The sequence below is a fragment of the Leuresthes tenuis genome, unplaced genomic scaffold (genome assembly GCF_036924035.1).
Source record: "Leuresthes tenuis unplaced genomic scaffold, fLeuTen1.0.hap1 SCAF_18, whole genome shotgun sequence".
Classification (NCBI taxonomy): Eukaryota; Metazoa; Chordata; class Actinopteri; order Atheriniformes; family Atherinopsidae; genus Leuresthes; species Leuresthes tenuis.
In genome coordinates, this window is record NW_027325372.1 from 3,933,508 (window position 1) to 3,947,689 (window position 14,182).

The window sequence follows — 14,182 nt, forward strand, 5'->3', positions numbered from 1 at the left end:
CTTTCCCAGCACCCACTTCACCTGCCCTTTCTTCCCTTTCATTGTCCACTCCTCTGCCTCTCGCATCGGTCAGCTAGTCACGCCGCAGGGCACAGAGATCACCTGCTGTTAACCTGGGATCAAGTCCAGATCTCAGCGATCAGCAGCACACAAAGGTACAGGGTTCACAGTGAAGAGCGAGACTCATGCCAGGACGCATTTAAGAGGATTCTCTGCAGGAATATGAGACAGAGAAAAGGTTCTGGCTCAGAGAGCGTAGGATTTGGAAAAGAGGATTCGTGCTGGGCTAAAAAGAGGAAGAAAGTCTAAAACCAAGCAAGGAGAGGCAAAGAGCCAGAGTGTGGCTCTGTGCGAGGCCAGTAAAATGTTTTGTTTTCCTTCTTTGTCTCAGCATTACATGCAGATTGTTTCCTGTGTGGTGCGCTCACACCATCTGAGCCCCTTCCTGCTTTAATAGCCCGGTTCTGCCAGCAAACACATCAGGAAACGCCAATCACACAAATCTACGGTCGCCTGAAATATACATCGTGTGGCTTTACCTGTCAGGGGAGCACCAGAGTGAGAATGTTTCTTTTCAGGGATATCACGCTCAATATCGCATAACAACCTGTACGGGCTCCCAAAACCAGCGGGGGGGACGCCACTGTGGCTGAGCCAGGATCGAGAGTCGTGCAGCAGAGAAAGGAGACGAGAGCAGAGGAACTAAATGCATTTTGGGGGAGTTAAAAGACGAGGTCACAGTTTGATTCCAGACTCTCTCACATGGGGATGCAGCAGGGTTATTCCAGGGTGACACAGACCAGTTCTGCGAATGTGGGGGGGTCTCGTGGGAAAGGATATGATGTCTAAATTAGGGGACAGTGTCGGGGTAATATCCAATTGAAGTGACAGAAGGCATTAAGGATGATGAATCCAACTTTCTCTGTCCTAGTTTTCTCTCTTTTCAAACTTACAGATTGGCAAAGACACACAACATATGGGCCAAAGTGTTATTTATATTTATTGTGCCATTTATATTTTAGGCGTTAGTGGTATTTATAAAGTCCCCGAGTGAGAGACAGCTGAATAATGGCGTTTTGTGGAAGGTCTTCGGTGGCTGTCATCCTGTTAATCAAGTGCTTAAAAGTCTATTATTCTGTACAGGCTATAAAGAACAATGAGCCGAAAAAGTCCATTAAAACTGGCACGTTCATTTTTCCTCAAATCAGGTCACAACAGCAGGAATTTCTGTCCAATTTCCCATCAAATTCTCTTTGTATTAGTGACTGGGTTCAACTCGATGAGAACAGCTAAAGTAGGTTACTGTTAAACAAATAATGAGACTGAACTTAACCTTTTTGTCTAAAACCAAAGACATAAACACATCAAGCGCTTCAGATTCAGAGGTTAGAGCAGACTTCATCATTCACGCAGTGTGTGATGAGCGATTATTGCCCCGACTCATCATCACACTCACATGAGAAATCTGCATTAATACGTTGACTGCGATGGTAAACAATGTGTGACTGGCTGACTTTAAAGTGGGAAAAAGCCCCTAAAGGGACAGTTCAGGCTTTATGTGAAACACGGTGATCCAAAAGTTGGATTCAAAGACCTCACACGTCAAAGATTTCAGTGGCTTTTTTTTTTTTTATAGTGAAGCTAAACAAGCACAAGAGACTAAAAATCACTGCACTGGACTAAAAAATTGTTAGAAATGTGCAGCTCAGTGCTAATTAAGACAGAATATGAAATAACTGTTTCATAATAAAAGGTCAAACAGATGCAGCTTTGCTTTGGTTCGATTTGATTTGTCGGCATGACAACGTGATGAGTGACAGGTGGGAAACTGATCATGTCCCACTATGGTAGGGATGGGAATTGTTAAGAATTTAGCGATTCCGATTCCATTATCGATATCGCTTATCGATTCGGTTCCTTATCGATTCTCTTATCGATTCTCACCCGGTTATATAGAGTATAATATATAACTCTATATATCCAACTCCGCCTCACTCTTGCAGTCCTCATCAACTAAATGTTAATATCAGATGGAAATTATCCATACAGTATGCTGCTGACATTATTATAATCTACAGGACCTGGTTTTACGTTACCTGGGACTTTTGAGAGGAGGACGCTGTGCCACAGGCTCCCCTGAGAGAGGCGCCGCCATCGCTTAGCAACGTGTCAAAGACTTTACATTCATGCACAGTAACTGCATGCTGTGTGGTCAAATGTTTCAGCAGGTTGGAGGTATTTCCCCCTTAGATGTGATCAAAGTATTGTCCTTTTTGGTGAAATATAACCAGACTTTGGAGCGCTTCTGCCTCGCCGCCATGTTGGAAACATTCTGAGCCAAAATACAAAGCGAGCACATGGCGTCAGACGTTAGAAGAACCTATAAACGGGATTGTTAGGCAGGTGGATTCGATTCTCTTCGAGAAGCGGTTCTCGATTCCCATCCCTACACGACGGTTTCCTTGGCTACAGATCTTCACATTGAGGAAGGAGGGGATTGTGGGTAGTGGTACTCCTTTGACCTTTGGATGAGCTCGCGAGGTAAAAACTCGTCCCTCACAATATTTTAAACAATCATTGTTCATTTCATGGTTTACATCCGTGCCTCACGCTGCTGTGGCAGAACTGACAGAAAACATCTGCTGATCCACCTTTTCTGCTGAGCCGACATGTAACTCCACGAGTCCGACTCACCGGTAATCAACAACTTGACCATTTACCGAGGCTGCCAGATGTGGCTCTGTGAGATTAATCATCAGCAGCTGGGTTCACATGTGTTGGCACTGTGGGCATTTTCCAATAACTGCTCCTTCCAGCTGCAGATGTTTGATTGGCGCTTTCAGGTAACAAATGTTTCAGTGTCGGGTCTCTTTTCTCGTAGCTGTAATCCATCAAAGGCCTACGAGGTGAAGCAAAGTAAATGCTTTGCAAGAATGCTAAAGGTGCATTTATCCTTTGCTCTGGCAACAGATTCAGGGTTTACGTGGGCGCTCTGTGACGTCTTTTATCTCAATCTAAAACACTAATGGATCCTAGATCAACAGTAAAAGAAAATAGGCCGGATTCATGCTCAATGTTGGTGTCAAACTCTTGTCGAGCATCTTGTGAGACACTTTAGTAAACAGTTGTGTGCGAATATTTTCCCAAAAAAAGTGAAAGAAGGAAAAAGGGAGTGGAGTAAATAGGCCACGCTTGTCGTCCTTATTTCTCATCAACAGTGGCAGCATGGCGGCATTAAGAAGCCCGGTGATAAATGTCACAGAAAGAGGCAGAAGGGCTTAGATCAGTCTCTGTATTAGTGTCATGAACATGGAAGAGATTAAGGGAGGAGGGAAGAGATAGACCCGTGAAAACTATCCGTTTTTACTCAGTTACACTCACTGCGGTGGGGATAATCTAAATGAGATGATTTGGGATGTGAGGAGGCAAGGTGGAAAGTTAGAGTGGCTGAGTGGGAAGGGCAAACAGAGGATGAAAAAATCTATCTTTTGAGAATCTCCTTCCCCACCCCTCTCCTTCCATGTTTCCTTGATTATGTTCTGAAGCGTATTTGGGCCTGAAAGCACACCAGAGGCTGAGATTACAAGCTCCACAAAGAGGGCCGTTCCTTATTTATCTCAACTTCTGGTCGAGGACATCAAAAAATGTTGAAACGAATCTACAAGACAAAACAGAAAGGAGCAAACATCCTCAAAAGACCACCCGTTGCAGCTTTTAATTCCAGCAGATTCTACACAACCACACACCAGAAACGACAGCTTTCTTTCTTTAGTTTTACGATTTATTCAACAGTTTCCAGACTTGAGCAGCGGATCGGTTCAAAATACTAGTTGTTGTAATGTTAACACAAAAGTTAGCTGCAATTTCAGTTTAGCAACATCTGAATACTTCTTCAATCTTTCTGCTGAACTTATTCCAACCAGATCTGCTCTAAAGGCACAAACAATGTGTTCAAATCAAAGGACAGAATCAAAGTTATTAGTTTTAATGTTTTAGGCCACTGAAGGCCAGAATAAACACTCCTGATATTATAACTCATACTTCTGCATATTGCTGGGTTGTGGCCTTCAGCGTTTGAGGCTATCTCATCTGGCCCTTGATTTATGGCTAAATATGACACATATCACAATATTTCTTTTCCTGTAAAGGAATAACAAACTCGAGGTTTGCTTATTCCAATTGAATTGGCTGAGGGTGAGAGTGGGTTGTCCAATAACCCGAAGGTTGGCAGTTCAATTCCCACTCTCACTGCTCAAAAGATCGGTGAACTGACAGCTGGAGGGGTGCCGGTCCACGGCTGAGGTGAGGCACCGTATGCAGGGTGCTGTGATTGGCTGCCCACCGCTCCAGTGTATAGCATCCGTCTCCATGAGTGTGTGACCCTGTGTGTGTTCAACAGGCGCCGACCTGGATGGAGTCATTTAAAAAAAGTATAAAGTACATGTTGGCTAATAAAAGGGGTTTATGTGCTGATCTGACCCAGTGGGGAAACTTGGAATAAAACCGCTTTAAGTTCAATGGAAGGAGCATTTTGCCCACGTAAACATGGTGACATATTGTTCTTGTGCAATTTAACATCATTAACAGCTGGGTTGAGATTGATTTCCCGCCTTTTAACCCCACAGTTAGCCTCAAACAGCCTCACATACACACATGCACACACTGTACCTGCATGTGTGTGTTCAACAGGTGCCAACCTGGATGGGTTAAAAGCGGAGGAGTCATTTTGTGTATTTGGTGTATCTACATGACAATAAAGTCTTAATCTTCATCTTAAAAAGACAGTCAAAGCCACATGTGCTAACTTGGCAAACTGCAGAGCTGCTAAATAGCTCGTACCTTAAAGAAAACGCAGCAAAACGAACTACCAAGTTCTTTATGAATAAAACAAAATAAAGTGTCCTGTTGGTGTAATAAATGTGTTGTAAACAATAAAAACTTCCTCTTGGCTTCTTCCTCGGCGCATTCTTTACAGAAAACAGATCGTCTGCAGCTCTGAATCCCAACAACTGAGCCCTTACTTTTATTTCTACCCTCCAGGCGTGAGCCGTGGGGCTTGGACCCGGGGAGAGAGGCGGAGCCTCAAAGTTTGTGCCATTGTCAGGGAGAGGAGAAATGGGCGAACTCGAGGAATATTTCTAACGCAACGTGAAAGAGAGACACAAGGTGCAAATGGACGTCTATAATCAGGACAACATAATGGCCTCTGCAACCAGTCAGGACTCATGCAGCACCCATCTGAATCTTACTGTTCATGGTTGACAATTAGAACCAACGGGGTCATTTTCCACCAACATGCAGGTTTGCTCTAAAATCAAACTGCCAAAGTACATTAAAGGGGTTTATGTGCTGATCTGACCCAGTGGGGAAACCTGGAATAAAACCGCTTTAAGTACAATGGAAGGAGCATTTTGCCCACGTAAACATGGTGACATATTGTTCCTGTGCAATTTAACATCATTAACAGCTGGGTCGAGATTGATTTCCCGCCTTTAAACCCCACAGTTAGCCTCAAACAGCCTCACATACACACATGCACACACTGTACCTGCATGTGTGTGTTCAACAGGTGCCAACCTGGATGGGTTAAAAGCGGAGGAGTCATTTTGTGTTTTTGGTGTATCTACATGACAATAAAGTCTTAATCTTCATCTTAAAAAGACAGTCAAAGCCACATGTGCTAACTTGGCTAACTGCAGAGCTGCTAAATAGCTCGTACCTTAAAGAAAACGCAGCAAAATGAACTACCAAGTTCTTTATGAATAAAACAAAATAAAGTGTCCTGTTGGTGTAATAAATGTGTTGTAAACAATAAAAACTTCCTCTTGGCTTCTTCCTCGGCGCATTCTTTACAGAAAACAGATCGTCTGCAGCTCTGAATCCCAACAACTGAGCCCTTACTTTTATTTCTACCCTCCAGGCGTGAGCCGTGGGGAAGGGGTGCGTGGGGCTTGGACCCGGGGAGAGAGGCGGAGCCTCAAAGTTTGTGCCATTGTCAGGGAGAGGAGAAATGGGCGAACTCGAGGAATATTTCTAACGCAACGTGAAAGAGAGACACAAGGTGCAAATGGACGTCTATAATCAGGACAACATAATGGCCTCTGCAACCAGTCAGGACTCATGCAGCACCCGTCTGAATCTTACTGTTCATGGTTGACAATTAGAACCAACGGGGTCATTTTCCACCAACATGCAGGTTTGCTCTAAAATCAAACTGCCAAAGTACATTAAAGGGGTTTATGTGCTGATCTGAAACAGTGGGGAAACCTGGAATAAAACCGCTTTAAGTACAATGGAAGGAGCATTTTGCCCACGTAAACATGGTGACATATTGTTCCTGTGCAATTTAACATCATTAACAGCTGGGTCGAGATTGATTTCCCGCCTATTAACCCCACAGTTAGCCTCAAACAGCCTCACATACACACATGCACACACTGTACCTGCAAACACTTCAGAGAATCACTCAATTCATCACGTACAAAGTCCTGCTATTAACATGAATAGAACTCTGCGCCATGTCTAATTCTGTTTATTCTGTTCTCAAACCATGAGATATAATCTCTATACAGCTGAAACTTTTAATAATGAAAAGACATTAAAAGTGAAGAAGTGTCTTAAACCTGCATTTCATCCTATGTCCAGCAGGAAGTGACCATATAAGTCAGTTTGTGTAGAAATCTATTGGAGAATGACAAGACTTTTTTGGTCATAACTTCCATGTTCGCTCTTATTAAACAGAGCATGAAGGTAATCTTTTAAAATCATGTTCCTGTGTAGAAGGAAAATGACAATAATACTTCAGGATGAGCTGCGTCTCCATATGGACGTTTCTACGCTTCTCATTCAAACGAGTTTGAATCGGCTCAGTTTGGTGGGTTCATCTTTCTCCGTCTTTCCTCTCAATCCTTCAACTAGAACCTCTGAACACACCCAGCAACACTTTCGTTGGTCTGTGGAGAACTCAGCTGCAGTATCAGCTGCAGTAACGAACACCATCAAAGCCTGGAGTGCGTCTCTTTTCCAATGCAGCAAGACATCAATTAATGCTTTAACTATTCAAATACTTTCAAACTCATAACACTCAACTGTAAAAGCTGAACTATTCCCACAACATTCATCTCACAGGTCATGAACCCGAAGCCTGTTGGGGACAGATTAGCTTTAACTTGCGTGCATTGAGAACAGCGGCAGGGCCTTCAGGGTAAAAACGGGTGCATTCATTCAGACTTTGGGTGCTTCTCCATCATCTGCCAGGGTCCTGACAGAAACTTTAATCTTTACAATGATAAGAACATTACGGTTGCTTTATTTGGATTTAATTGCAGCTCTCTCTTGGTCTCGGCCAATGAGGTGTCTCGAATCAGTGATGGACTTTCAGTTATGTGTATTTCTGTTTATGATGGCTTGAGGTGACCTGATATCTGATGCTGTTCATTTAGGGGCCTTAAAAAATCATCTACAACACCACAGCCTATGATACAAAAATGTACGAAATCCTCCTTTATTGTCTCTGTTTACATCAGAAGTTGTTTATGGTCAGAGTTTCATGTTCTGCCCCCTAGTGGAATACTCCGGTAAAGGCATAGCGCACAGGTTGCTATGTGAACAAGTATGCTGACAGCAGGGCTGGTTGCCTGCAAGTCGGCAAGATTAAAAATCAAGTAAATTCTCCGTGCAATGGGCAGTCGGATTGGTGGTTCTTTCACAGCACCGTCTTGGTTGGACTCAAACAGGTGAGCCATAGATTTATGACCATTCCAGAGTCCAAAAAAACCCCCAAATCTTACTATCTTCAGTGCAGATTCTTAAATTCTACCACAAACTGCTCCTCAAAGGTTTGGATCTTTGAGCTGAGACACTCAGGACGTCTTTTTAAGCTAACAGTTCACAACCAAGCAGAAAGGACATGCAGAACATGATGTTATGGTGAATTTTGTTGCCCATAAAAAGTGGAAAATGACTTATCAAACTGCCCACTCACCTATAAATGCAGACATCAGATAAACTCACTGAACGCGCCTTACTTTTCCTTATTTTTTCACAAACACACACAGACCTTAAAAGCACCTATTAGCCCGCTGACACCAAAAGCCTGAGAACACATCTGTATCACACCTCTGACCCGACATGCCACAGTAATTAGAAATCAGACACTACCTAATTAGCCTTGATGGTGCAGAGAAATTTTGCACACATGCAGACCCACAGTGGCCATAAAATTACACCTAAATTATCCCTGATAGATGCACACTTCATTTGCCTCGCAACCAAAATCTTATAGAGCCCCCCCCCCCATTCACACAGATGCACACATCCAACTACTGGTGTTTCCATGACAATTTCAATCATTTCCTCATGCAACCCCACAATGCCACAGTGAGAGGGGAAGTTTCCTTCCTAAATTATCTTCAATTCTGTCTCTTCATCAAGGATTTCAGCCCCCGTGTTTCATCTCCGGCCCTCTTCCCTCGCTTTTCATCAGAGTGGAAATAATCAGAGGGTGGTCATCAGAGGGAGACAGGCGGAAAGACAAAATGTAACCGTGAACCTCACCAACAGAGGGATGGGCAGAACAGAGTGAGCGGGAGAAGTCAAAATGACTTTTTAAGCATCTTGTTTTTGGCATTTTTCTTGGCCCATTGAGCCTCGCTGTGCTCTCTCCTCTGAGACTCAGGATTTTAAATGGATGCTTTCTGGCACACTGCGAGCAGATGGGATGACAACTAAAAAGCACAAACAGAAGGGAAGGAGAAGGAGAGAGGAGGGAAAGGATGGAGGAAAAGAGGGACGTGGAGGGGGATAAAGGAATGAATCGATGGATGAAAGAAAAAACACATATTTAGACTCAGAAAAGAGTTACAACAACGCAGGCATGCACACATATACAGCCCAACCCCCCGTGCAGGGGTTATGAACTCCAGGAGTCTCTGAAAAGTACCTCTCCACTTCCCTCTTCAGGCTCTGTGCTTACTTAGCATCCAGCTGCTGTTCATTCGTTTAAAAGCCTCGAAACAGACTCATTCACACACAAAAGCAGATGCACATTTCCCACTCCATTCGCCCTAATAACCCCTTAGCCTAGAGTGTGAAAGGAGGAAGGCTTCAATCCCCAAAGACACATTTTGCACAAACCGGTGCTCCCACAAATGCAAAAGACAGCCTGAGCTTTTCACAACATATATAATGTAAATACATACACAACAAGAGTCCATTTTCCTCGTCATTTTGTGGATTCGTTCATGTTCCTTTTTACACATGCTGACTCACCAGAGGAATGTAAGAGTCGTGAGGGTCTGCAGCTTTAGAACTGCACAGCTGTAAAATGTAGTCATAAAAACAAACTGCAAGGCAACAAAACTGAGGAAACAAGACTGGGTATTGATTTTGAGTGCATGTACATCCAAAACCAGCCGGTTGAATGATTCCAGTTCACAACTGTAACTGCCTGAGGTCTAGATTACTGTGCAGAAACTGAGGCCCTGAGCAGCTATTACATGGTTACATTACGTACTACAAAGCTACGTTTGTCCACAGAGCAAAAAAATAGTGCCACAATAAAGACTCAAAAGTTGTGAAATCCCAACATCTTATGGTTAAAACTGATGTGATGCGATGGTGAAGCCGAACAACGTTTATTTGGACCCTAAGACACGGGAAAACACCTGTTGGCTCGGATGGAGCTCCGTCTGAGGTCCCGGCCCACTGAGCACCGCCTCCCTCTAACAGCACAAAATGAGCCGCTGCTCATTATTTACTATTATTACTATTATTTACTATTACTATTATTTATTATTTGCTTCCAAGCAGCCAGACTTTCTTGTAATCTTTCACGGTGGTTCTCCAGGCTTTCCGAAGGTCTTTTGACTCATTTTCAGTCCTTGTACCTGATAATTTTCACAGGAAAGTGCATATTGGTTTGTTAAGCCACTTAACTCTGACCTATAAGTCATTCAAGGATGAAAAAAGGCTCCTAACTCAAGGGATGAAGCAGCGCTGTAGCGACACATAACAGACAAATTAGCAAAGAAGCCCATTTTTCTGGAAATAAATGGTAAAATGAGGGTTTTTGTGGACCTTGAAAGTGCTTGAAGTGCCATGTTAGACCTCCAAAGGTAAAACAAACTGGAGCCGCATTCACCGAATATTTTCGGTATAAATCTGAAGGGAATGTGTCATTTTGACAGATTGCAATTCACACCCCGACCACTTGGTGGCGAGTGAGCCAAAACGGTCAACCAGTTAAAAACCAGTTAAACACCAGTTAAACACCAGTTAAACACCAGTTAAACACCAGTTAAACACCAGTTAAACACCAGTTAAACACCAGTTAAACACTTGTTGAGAACAAGTCAATCCTAAAACTGGTTTGAAGGGATCAAATGCTGAGTTAGGTTATTTTCTCTGTCTTTTTGTGACACTATGAACTAATGTGAAAAAATATTCCCACAAGTCTCACCATCATCTTAGATCCATAGATACGGTATAAGATCACAGAGTATTTACAGAATGGAAACCATGTCTTATTTAAGTTGAAACTCACTCCAGTTGCTTATATCTCAAAGTCTCTGAGCCTTTTACAGAGTTCACACATGGAGGTTTATCTGGAAATAATGGTTTATCAAAAGATATGAAAACCTTCTGGATTCATTGAGGCGCCATGGAAACACAAATCCCGAAATGTAATGGAAATATCCTCCAAGTCGGAATATATTAACATTGTTCTACTGTATGATTGTGCAGGGCTGTGTGACATCCTCAAGCAGTGGATAATTAGGTATGCCTTGGAAATCTTTGAGTGCTCTGACCTGAAAAGACTGGGTACCTTTAGATCGCTGGGGGGCTATTAGCATAGTCGCGCTCATTGTAACCGTCTCTACAATTAGCCCTTAAACCTTATTACAGGTAAGACTTGAGTAAGGTGATGCATGCATTTAAGTCTGATCAAACCCAGATTGCTGCTTGTAAAATGAGCACTTACTACCCACTGTGCTGTCAGGGTGGCCTGTGATTATAGACGCATGATATAGGGATTGAGCTGGTTAGATTCTTGATGTCTGCCTCAGGGAATCATTGCAGCTTTGGTTTGTTTTCTTTTCCACAAACCAAAGCGGATGTTCTCACTGCTTAATTACAGGAGAACCACAGCTTGTGAAAACCATCACAGCGCTCTAAGTAGCTTGTTTACTGGACAGTTCGAGCAAACTGACAAATTTCTCAGGGGGGGGGCAACAGTAGCTATGACGACTAAAGTGACCCGTTCAAAGTGTATATTAACAAGTCAGCGTTCACAATTAGCAACACCGCATATAAGCACTACATAGCAAGATAAAGAGTTTCCCTTTAGCCACATACAAGCAGGTAATCAGTTCAGATACCTTTGAACATGGAGAGATATTTCTGTTGTTAATCAAAGGCAACACCAGACTATTTATTTAAAAAAATCAGAATAAAGAGCTAGCCAAGTTTCCCGCTCCCAGCTCCGTGAAAATCCTCGGTTATAGAATTTCCCTCCCTTGGTAGTAATTGGTTTTATATTTAAATTTGGTCTGAGAGGTCCTGATTTATCCTCATTGCTACGCCAACTGAAGGGGATTTCATTCAATGAAACAACTGAATTACTCCGTACAAAAGGACTAGCGTGTGGTGGCTACGCTAACTATGCTAGCTATGCTAGCTATCTCCACGTTACGTATGGCCAAAGCATGTTGGGACGAGCCCTCTGTGAACCCACAGCTTTTTATCAAGTATAAACATGAGTCAGTAAATATACTACAGCTGTGAAACTTTGGGTGAAGTATTCTTACACCAAACCACGCTAATCCTGGATGAATACATTCTTTTTTCGTGCTCTTTTGTTGGGTTGTCGTAGCGCTGTCTTCACCAAGCTTTCCAAACTCAATTTCAAAGTGAAGAAGATTAAAAAGGATGTGATTTTAGTGACTGCAGATCACATTTCCTAATTGATTACAACATTTCTGACACATTGTTTGACTGAAGCAAAGCTGCGATGAAGCTCCGTCAGACGATAAAAAATGGCCTTTGCCAGCCAACCGTCTGCAAATAAAAGAAACGTTCAATGCAAATATGTGGTGATCCATCACCCAACTGTGGTGCTTACTCACAGTTTGCCTCCACACATTCATACACCACGCTATCGGCTTGGGTGGAGTCAGCACTTTAGTGAACACTATTGATGGTGTGCTACAGCACCGCTGGTGTAATTAGTGCAATGTGTCATAGCTACATGTCTCATTAATTCAGTGCAGATTCTGACTAATACACACATATGCACGAGCGCACTCATATGTTATAATCCACAGCCGAGTAAGTGTCCCTGCATTATGTATCGAACTGCTTCTGTTGCACATGCATCCCATTTGGTTATCGTTTGAGTGTCTTCTTCTGCTCGGCTGAACAAGGAGCCGACTGGATCCAGACCTCAGCTGTTGATACTTATCAACAAAACCAGCTGAGTGAAGAAAAAGCCATCAGACTTCCTCTCGTCCTTCTCGCACTCAATCCATCTCCATCTCCAAGTAAACTTCCCCGTCCTCCACTGCTCCCTCCATCTTAAATGGGGCAATTTGTGGTCGGGTGACTCATTCAAGAGCGGAGGGGTTGGGGGAGAAATGGGGGGGTTAAAGGGGCCCAGGAGAGAAGAAAGAAAAAGGAGGGAAACAAGAGTGTGCTTGTGTGCTTCTGCTAATGTCAGATGGACCATTTCCACCGTTTAAAAACAGGAAAGAGAGAGAAGTAGAAGGGGAGAAGAATGATAACGACGAAGGAGTCTGCAGAAATGTGGACAGGTTAATGCCCAATCCCACTGCTCTGTTTTGGATTAACGGGCAGCCTTTGTCTAGCCCTTCAATCTGGCCCTTCCTGTAAAGTTTAGTTCTTTAAAAAGCAATGAAAAAATTGAGAAAGTCAATAGAAACCCATTAATATACAGGGCCTTGTCCCAAATCAACATTGGGGGGCAGTTTGAACGGCCAGATGACCGCCGTTCCTAAAGCCCCAGAAACACAAGGTGTGGAACGCCTGTCAGGACAGGAAATGGAAAGGAACTGTTTTTAAAGCCACCGCTGTCCATTTAGCCCTTTATGATTGGGTCTATAGAAATTATTGATCCGATTTCACCACATCTCATGTTCAAATAGCAATCTCTGATATTTCTGATGAAAAACCACAAAGTCGAAGTTCATTCACTCATCCTGTGCACTTCATCGTGTCATTTGGGCATGTTGACATGTAAAATGATCCCTCAGAGAAAATGCTGGAAGTTCCAGTGATTTCTCATCTTTTCGCTCACTCAGAGCACCGCCTCCATCCTGATTCCAACACTAACATTAGCAAACATTAGCAAACAGTTAAAGCACAAGTGCTGCAGTTTGCTCATCTCCACCCCTGATGGATCCTCCATATGCTTTAGTTCCTGTAAAGTTTAGTTCTTTAAAAAGCAATGAAAAAATGGAGACAGTCCATAGAAACCCATTAATATACAGGGTCTTGTCCCAAATCAACATTAATGTAATTTACAACAGAAGAAGTCACCCTGAAATCATCCTGTGGACTTCCTTTGTAACACTTGATCTGAAGTTTTTCAGTATGATGGAGATGTTCAATGAGTTATTGTTCTCCCTAACTCTGAGTATACAGCTGCACAGGAAGACGAAAGCATCTTTTATTCCCACTGATTAAGTTCTGGTTTGATTACCATTTAATCATCGAGCAAAAGCCGCCATCAGAGTCACCTCTGACTGAGATAAACAGCACCTGAACAAACAAATCCACTCTACCTTCCCTTTTCTCCTCTCTTATCTACCTAAAGGTCTTCACACGTCGAAATCTTTCAACGTTCTCCAGCATCTAAGCCGCCACAGCTCCAGCTCCCCCCCCCCTCCATCCTTCTCTGCATTGATCAGTTCGCAGTGGATTAGCCCCACATAGTGATAAAGGTCTGACCCTGAACATGAACTGCCGGCTAATTAAAAGACAGCGTGCTTCTCTGCAAGATTGCAGGCATCCGGACACATTACGCCCTCGCTTATAAAGTCACTCAAAGGCAGGATGACATGGGCGGTTTATTGAGGTTTTTGGATGTGTCACACTGGAATGAAGCAGCAACACTGACAAAAAGAGACAATGTGACTCAGCCCTCAACGCAGATTGGATGTTCAGC

The 14,182-nt window shown here is 43.1% G+C and overlaps 1 protein-coding gene across 3 annotated transcripts in view; it reads right to left on the reverse strand.

Moving 5' to 3' along the window:
• Positions 1-14,182, reverse strand: part of pvrl2l (PVR cell adhesion molecule related 2 like) — a 361,767-nt gene that overhangs the window by 168,716 nt on the left and 178,869 nt on the right. The gene's annotated exons all lie outside the window — the stretch shown is intronic.